Source organism: Perca fluviatilis, chromosome 12, assembly GCF_010015445.1.
Source record: "Perca fluviatilis chromosome 12, GENO_Pfluv_1.0, whole genome shotgun sequence".
Taxonomy (NCBI): Eukaryota; Metazoa; Chordata; class Actinopteri; order Perciformes; family Percidae; genus Perca; species Perca fluviatilis.
The window spans coordinates 16,738,000-16,747,579 of NC_053123.1; positions in this window are offsets into that span (position 1 = coordinate 16,738,000).

The window sequence follows — 9,580 nt, forward strand, 5'->3', positions numbered from 1 at the left end:
GGCTGGTTCTGAGTCTGTCGAGATTAAGACAAGAGGGAATTATGCTCTTCCCTCATGTTCAATCTGATTTATTTTAGTGTGCTTGTTATTTTCTGGACATGAAAGGAGGCAAGTAAATGTTGCATTTGGAACATTTCAGAATTATAGTGCCTTTATTTAGCCAGAGAAAGTGTAACAGCACAAATGTTGTTTCCCAAAAAACTCAGGTGTTATTGATAACATTAACAATGGCTTTGTTTTATTTCAGTGCCTCTGTAAGCTTGACAGTGAGCCAGTATGCACAATACCAGGAGCAGGAACTGAAGCAGCTATAAATGGGATTTATCCATCATCATGCTTTTTCTACTGTGACATGTTAAAAATGTCTAAGTATCACATTTCCACAAATGTCTGATGAACTTGATTCTGATGTGGTTGAACAGGCATCAGGAATGCGGCCTGTGCTTCTCACAAAGAGCAGTAGATGACACTAAAGAGCTCATTCTGAAAAACATTTATGCAGTTACACCTCAAACAATTTTAGTACAATCTTTTTTTTTTCCTTAGGTGGGAATAAACAAAGGCAAGCTAAACAAACACAGCACACTGTGTTAGCCTTGCAAAGATACAGCTGTACTCTGAAGCATGGTGATCACATTATGTTTAAACAGAGATATGCGTTTACATTAATAATTTCAAGTAGTACATTAAGTGTTTACAATTAGGAAAGTGGAGTTCAAGCACAATGTTGCCTACTTGTAAGGAGCCTAAAAAACAGAGACATTCTTAAAGGGAAAAGGGCGGCATGTGTTAAAATAAAAATAATGAGATACACATATTGCATCAGCACAAACCATTGGGTAATGACTTTAGCTGAAAGTCTGGTGAATACACACTATTCAATTAGTTTGGGAGCATTCTGCATACTGAATGTGGAATTCAATTCAATTCAGTGGAATTTCATTTTTCAAATCATACATAAAATTGCATAAAGTCAAAGTAAGCCCTAAAAAGTTTGGTTGTGTCTCCAACAGGGTAGACAGGGACAACATTGCTGAAAAATGATTCTTCCTCTTGATCCATGAATCTGCTTTTCCTATTTTTTTCTTTCTTTCTTCTTGTGTAGTGTCTGTTAACTTCTCATGTCAAATGAAATAATTGATCTAATTACCATGAATAATTGAAGAAAGCCTCAAAAATAAACCACGCTCAGAGGGACCAGATACTTAAAAAGCTATTACAGAGCTACACCCAAACTGCACAATTATTTCTGAAGTGTTTTTCTGAAGCCTTTATTGCATTTCAGGGCAAAAACATAAGTAAACACTGTCAGTAAATTGGATTCTGAGATTTGTCAATACACCAACTGTTGTCACATTAAGTGTCTTCATTTCATAATCCAGATGCATTTTAATGCTTTCCTACTCCCAAGTGCTATTTAATTTCAGCATAACTCTGTTTTGGCATCCTTATTAGTGATAATGAGAATTTGGTGTTCCTATGTAGCCTGTTACATTAACACCAAGCACATGACATAAAAAAAAGATTACTAATAAAGAAAAATGTGTTCATACATTTCACATGAAGTCAATTTTAGGAAGATCGTGTCATTCACTGTTGCCAGTCATCCCCTCTCAGTGTAACCTAATGGCTGTAAGAACCAGGCTACACGTGATACTCTTGTCTGGCCTTTCTGAATTATGCATTTCTGTCAAGTTAACAGCGGCTATCCAGTGTCCTTCATTCAACACATCACAGTAGACAGATCTATGATAAATATTTTTTCTTGTGTATTTTTTTCCTACAAAGCTTCTACGTGTCAGATCAGGTAACATTTTACATATTGTCTATGGTATGTTGTGGCATGTGTGTGTTTGTTGTGGTGTTTACCTGTGTGTGAAAGGCCACTGTTGTACATAGTACCAGAATAATTTAGCGTGTCTCTCTTATGGGAGCTTTAGAGAGCTTTTGTGCTAAGCCTGCCAATTCTCTGCCGCTGATAGAGGCCCCTCAGACTGCAAGGAAAGTGGAACCCTGTCGAGTGTGGTGACCTGTGTCCTCTCTCTTCTGTAGTCAGAGTACCTGGTGATACAATTGCACCACAATGGAAATTCAATCAAGAGATGGACCGGAGTGAGCAGCAACCACTCTCCCTGCCCGCTCCCGCTGGCCTGCTAATCGATTAATCTAAAGAGGAGCTTTAAACACATCTGGATTAAAGACACTTCAGTATTGGAAGGTGGTTTGGGGAAAAAGATCATCAACTTCACTTTCACAAACTGTAAGTATTATTAATGTAAGTGTAAATGTCAGGTCATTTTATGGGAAGTGTATAATAGTTGTTGTCACCTGCACTCAGCTTTATATAGTAACACATCCAATACAAAGCACCTCATCAGTGATGATTGTGTCAAGTGAACATTGACATGTTGTTTATTAGTGGGTATGTTGCTAAAGAATCACTGACACAATCCATGAGAAGTTATGTTGGCCACAGTAATGGTTAACCATGACAGAACATGCTTTCTTACTCTATGCAGTCATACAAAAATATGCTGTCCAAATGTTATTTTAGTGACAGATGACAGGTAGACGTGGGAAGCAAAAAGGCAACAATATGCTTATTCGGCTCAAAGACAGCTCTCTGCAATTAACTTAAAACCGTTCATAGCCACAGACAGAACAGTGGTACACAAAAGTAAATAAGTTACATACAACAAAGGATATGTAAAATATTGCACCAGATATATGAAATACTGCACCAGATATGAAATATTGCACCAGATATATGAAATAGTCCACATGCCCTGTGAGATAAAAGATAAAAATACATAGTCATAAAAATGAGAAAGGGAAATTATAAAAAACATAAAACCATAGCACATAAGTGTAAATGGACGGTAAGGCCCTACCATGATGCCATACCATTTCCTCATAAACAATTGCCTCCCGTGTTTTCGCTGTTTTCCAAATTGATCCTTCACTAGCACTTCACTGCAGAGAGTCACTCTGTAAAAAGTTGCTGTCATAGCTGTGGAGGCCACTCCACATTAATGGCAGAGTAGAAATAAACAGGTAAACTGTGGAACTCACTTGCCACTCTCTGAGGAAACATCCATCACCATGGATACTGATAGATGGCTTACACAATCATTTGTTGAACCATATTATATGCAGTTTGCCTGTGAACGTCCTCCAGCATGCACAAGCATGTACAGCACATGCTAAAAAAATAAATGGTGCATTCACCTTAAAAAAAAAAAATTAGCTGCACTAATCAATATTTTTATCTTAACAATTGTTCAAATGTGTAATGTGAAAGGGGTTGCCCATAGTGATGAACCCACAGATACGTTTCACCCAACTTTGCAACCCCCCTAAGCTCTGCAGAATGGCTTAGCATCTTTTGATTTTAAGGCTCACAGTTTTATTGTTTTGCTTCATTCTCACCATTTCATGAACCACGTTTCCAGCTGCAGCTTTGATAAACCGTCTGGACATTACCTGCCAAGCATCAAACTGCAGACAGGCAGCGTTAGGGTCCAGCTGGTGAACATAGTGCAGCATTAAGCAGCTTATGAGCCAAATGTTGTTTTCAGGTGTTGGTGGAAACTAGAATAGAGCTAAAAGGAGAGTGAATATTGGACATCACTTGTCAGGTGGCCTGGAACAAGACTGCAAATGAAGGCTGATATTTCTTTCATGTCTGCTGGATGTGTACAGTAAATACAAGGCAATGGTTTGCTAACAGGCTCGTCATACCAACTCAGTGTTGTGTTTATACTATATTTATTTAATGTTGTTTGTTTTAACTGTTCTAACTTTGTCTAAATCCACCATGAAAAAATGTTAGAAAAATGTCGCAAAGTAGCCAGTTTTTCCTATGCTTCTTTATTTGCCAGCATTTGATGATTAGTGTTTGTGTAGTTTGAGTCTGTTAAGTCAGCACTGATTCAGAATCCACTTCCTACCAAAGCATGACTTTGATAAGTGTGCTACTGCTAGCATGATTTTGTAAAGTAAGAGAATTTGTAACTTATCATTGGATGCTATTGTTCTCAGTAATGTTACACTATGAGGAGAACAATGAGCATAATCAGTCCAACATGAATGATTTTAATAGAGTAAGACAATCTGGCAGAAAGCATGATTAGCAGTGTGTGTGAGCCAATCATGTCATATTCCAGCACTGTGAACTGCTGGTGAATTTGAATGTTACAACTGTAACAAACGAGTGTGTGCACGATTGTAAATCCTCATTTAGTTTGAAAGACACCAGCATGTATGTCAAATGGGCCATGTAGCATATTAGCTTCATGGATTGACTGGATTGATTTTTCAGATCTCTCAGGTGGTCTCAGAGTACGCTGCCAGTATTTCCTTTACGTAAAAAATTATGAAACATGTATTGGCTAAATATTATACTCTGTGGGGCTTATAGGAGCAATGAATTACTGTTTCAGCAGGCTGGCTGTCTTTATGCATGTGGTTGATTTGCATTCTATTGTAGGAGCAACAGACATGAGATATACTGTATGTTAAATTGATATATGTGCCGCCATTACCGCCCTGCAATATAAAACATGTTTCCTGTTCGCCTAAAACCTTAAACTTAATGTGTGGTCCATGTCATGTTGTGTGATCAACATTAACCAAAGGGTGTTCAGGCATAAAATAAGTGATTATTATCAGTGATGATTATATAATCATAACTTCACAGCAAGAAGAAAGAGACTTCCTGTCTCTCTTTATATTCTTAAAGAAGTTGTCTCTTCTCTCTGCCTTCAATTCAATTCAACTCTCCATCACATTGAAAAGAACTAAGCTTGCAGACGAAATGAATGAATCCCTTGTTTTGCATTGCCTACCATCATGGACACCAAACCTATGTTGTAGTAACTCTATTTTACCACAAGATGGCACACACAGAAATAATGAAGAGACAAGGAATGACAAGGATATTCTGAAGTTCCTCCGACAAGGGTGGATTGTTTCTCTAGGTTAAACAGAATGTATTATACTACTACTACTACTACTACTACTACTACTACTACTAATAATAATAATAATAATAATAATATTAATAATAATAATAATAATAATAATAATAATAATTCTACTTATATAATTACTATAGTGCATGTCTAATGCTATGGAGATACCTCTGGTCCCTAGACTGGATGGCAATGGTAAGATCACTTTTGATGTATCCTTCAGTGATCACATACCTGCTGCAGGGCCTCTGCTTAAGCTGCTTGGCCGTACTGCATACCACCAATGAATGACTGAAATGTATCAAATCCAATAAACATGTTGCGCTTCAAAAACAACTTTAATAAAACATTCATTACGTCTCCATTGCAAATCTTTGGACTTTATTATTAATCTCTCATGAGTCAAAACCATTGCAATGGTGATGTGTTTCTACTTTTGTTCAAGCTCATGTGACCTATGATTTAATATGCTTACACCGCAAGACACTCACTGCAGCTGAGATTAATTGAGCATGATACATTTTGCATAATCGACAATTGTGTATATTAAACAATTTCAGTTAACATAAATCACTATGGGTATTCTGGTAATTGATGTATGGATAAAAATCTGTCTTGTGGGTATCTTTGAGTTTGCCTTAACCACTGCAGAGCAGAACCGAAGCTCCTATACAGTCTATTGGGTACAACTACTCTAGGTTTATGCCATTATGTCTCTATTGCTCACTTGTATAATACAGTTTAATGCTACATTAAATTACAGTGTCTCAAGACTGCCCTAATAATTAATGAGAGTTCAAGTCTTGTATATCAATTGTAATGCATTTATAAAATTCAACCTTATATGGACCTCACGTTTACCAGTTTAGTGAAGTGTGAATAGTCTTTATTTCATTTAATAATGTGCTTAATTAAGTGCTTTGAGCTGGTTGGAGTTTGGTTTTTCTGGAAATGCTTTTTTGTGTGTTTCACATGTGATATGTCTTTATTTATTTTGGGGGCATTTTTAGGCCTTTATTTTCACAGGACAGATGAAAACATGAAAGGGGAGAGAGAGAGGGAATGATATGCAGCACCAACTGAGCTAACCCGGCTTTGCCTTTTATAACTAAATGACCACATGACAACGTATACCTCAAAACAAATGGCCACTATAGTACATAAACAGCATGGTTGACAAATACAGTACATTGCCTCCAATCATAATGCATCATATTGTATCATGTTGTTCAGTACAAGGCACTTGACTCAATATTTCATGTACTATATCAAACAATTCCCCACATATTTTCAGCAAGCATTAAAAGGACAATCTAGACTTGATTGTTTCATTCCCAATTCTTAACAGCCCAATCAGAAAATGTCCCTGTCCAATATGAATTGCAGGTATATTCCCTGCCAGAAATTCTGCCGTATCACGCTCTTTTTGCCCGGATGTCCGTTACCTTCTGCTTTCTTTGTTTTGGAATTTTAAACTCCGGTTGATTTATGGGGACCATGGTTAACCTTTCCTTAGATCTCTGCAGGGTAAATGGAGACAGCTAGCTAGACTATCTGTCCAATCTGAGTTTTCTGTTGCACAACTAAAACATATTTTGAAGGTATACGTTCCACCAAAACAAGTTCCTTCTCGAGGCTATTTTGCAGAGGCACCGTGGCTCTGTCGGGCGCTTAGTGCCGCCCATGACAATTGTGATTGGTTTAAAGAAATGCCAATTAACCAGAGCACGTTTTTCTCCCATCCCAAAATGCTATGTGGGCTAGCCAGACCCTCCTCCGCAGTGCCAGAAGGTCTGGCAAAGCGAGACTAAGAGTTGAATGATTGTAACTTAATGATCTTTGATACAGATTTAGTAAAACTCAGCTGATGCCGGTTCATACATATAATGGGTAATTAGGCTGTAGCAAAATGGTAGACTTTACGTAAATGGAAGACAAAAAGAAACACTCCTCTTTATGTCTCTTTGTGTAATACATTATTAATTTAAAGTCAGAAAGCACCCTAGCAGTATGGCTAACGCATTTTAATCACACAACTACTGTTAAAGAGGCACAGGAAAGTCTTCGGGAGTGCTTGTGGAAATGTCATCACAAACAGCATCACTGCCATCTGTAGCCTTTTTACTGCCCAACATAAAGCCACTCTTTTCTTTGGCCAACAACTTTTGGAGACATACTGTGTCCAAGGCTGTTGGTTCTTCAATATACTGTAGGTATGGGCTGGCATACTAAATCAGAGCATGACTAACAAAGTAGGCTGAAGTGAAGCTGAATATATATGCACTAAGTAAACAAGGGGTCGAGCTGCTTGGCTTTGCAACAGCATGTAGCAGAGATATGACCAGAATGTAATGGAACTATGGTGTGAAAATAGATTTTTGACATGTTGAAAAGTGTGAAACGGAAGACAAAACTCTAATCTGACAAAGTCTATTTTGTCATCTCTAATCTCGATAACATGAGGAGACAACAAATTATTTTTAAATGTTGTTTTAGATTTAATGATAAGTGTTTATGTCATGCGGTAATTAATTTAAAACATAAAAAACATGGCTTTGATTTTGAAAGTAAAAAGTAAAAGTCTCCCAATTTCCAATGCCTTTTACATTACTTACCAACAGATCTGCTGCATTCTTATTTAGACTCAGAGATATGGTTAAATTTGTCATTAGAAGGCATTTAGCGATACTGAAAATTTTATTGACAGTAATGTATGCTACCCTTCATTGAGTCATGGCACTTAGTTTTGTGTCACTTGAGACAGTTATTTTTAGGCTCTTTTTGAGTTTCCGTCGTGTCTTTTGGTGCCGAGATTGGGTGTCAGGCATGCATGACTATGTCACAGGACAAGCAGGGGCTAAATATACGCCCTGTTGCTATGAATGTTGCTGATGTTACTGGTATTTGCAAATTGATTGTGTCATTGTCTCAGCTGCTTATTTCACATATCGTTCGTGAAAGGCACTTGAAAATGTACAGGTGAATCGGGATATTAAGTACTGCTCCGTGTCAACATATATGCGCCTTGATTGTTGTTTTCCTCAGGCAGGATTTATAGGGTGCTGTTATCTTTCCCTTCTTTTTTTCAGCTTGTTGGTTATACAGAGCCTTCCAGGTTGAGAAACAAAGTCTTGTAAGAACAGGGTAAAAGTGTTGGGTGATTATTTGACAGAAACCTGACACCGCTAATTGACAGAAAGTGGTGAGGGGAGGCAGTTAGGAGCCATGTACAGTATTATGCTCCTCCTCTGCAAGAATGACCTGGAAGTTTTAAGAGTTTATGATGTTTTTTCTTCATAGAGGTTAAGTTGATCAAATGGTGGTGGGATGTGTGGACATGAGACAAATCCCTCTTTAGAAGCACTGTAATATTGTGTCATTTGAATCATTTTAAAGAGTAATCCTTCAAAGAAATTAGGTCACTCAATGCTTTATAATCTCCTTTAAATACCACAGATGGAATAAAGGTGGTTTGTACTTCACTTAGTTCTCCACATTGTGTTTGCTGTGACATGTTAAACTTTTGTGGTATCTCTGGATGTAAGCTTGAGATTTGTCTGTAAAGTTAAAGTAGCACTTTGTATTACTGGTTTAAACATTGTTGCAAAACTGTATTTCCATAAAAGGGAAGGTGGTCAACACTAACAGTGGTTGTTGAAGTATAGAAGGTTGTCTTTGGTTTATGTATAGAGATCATTGCATTGCAATCCCATTGCCCAGATTCAGCAAACATGTTAAAATATTTACTGTAAAATACCTTAATGCATTCCAGTCACATGTTACATAACTTTCAGTAGCATGGGAGCAAGGAGCAGGCTGTCCTTCCAAACACACCAGCCTTTCACTTCAGGCTGATGTATTGTGTGTGTGTGTGTGTGTGTGTGTGTGTGTGTGTGTGTGTGTGTGTGTGTGTGTGTGTGTGTGTGTGTGTGTGTGTCCCTCTGCCCAGGCCTCCAAATGATTATGCACGCCCTGTTCATATTTTATTTTTATATCTATAATCTTTATTGTGTGTTCTTTGTTACTGCAGCGAGCCAAGCCTTCTTAGAGCAGAGTCTTGTTTTCTCTATGTTTTTTTTATCTTATATGTTAATTGATTATTAATTCAAAGAAGTGTCCTTTTCAGTAATATTTGGTTGCCATGGCAAAACACTGGTATGAAAAGCTGATTTGTGAGAAATGAATCAATGTGAAGGAACTTGACAACAAAGCAAGTCTTTAACAAAGTAAAGCATCATGACTGAATGTATAATGTTCATAATATGCGTCCATTATTCATTTTAATGTAAATTTAATGAATGTCTAATTGAGTTAAATTTTTCCTTTATCCTTTATCTAAACTGTGAATTTAACCCATGATCTTAAGCGCAACATGAACATGAAATAATCACAATAGTTCTCTGAGAATAAAAACATAAGACGTTTGTGAAATATTTCATACAGTCTATGGTGAAATGTGAGGGCAGAACATACATGTAGGCCATAATTTGCAGTCATTTCATGCTGACTGCTCATGGGGGGGAAATGGCCTTTTAATCTCAGACCTGAAAAAATCTTTATCCAAAGTTAGTGTCATATTGATTGGCAGTCACCCACAAGGCCCAGTA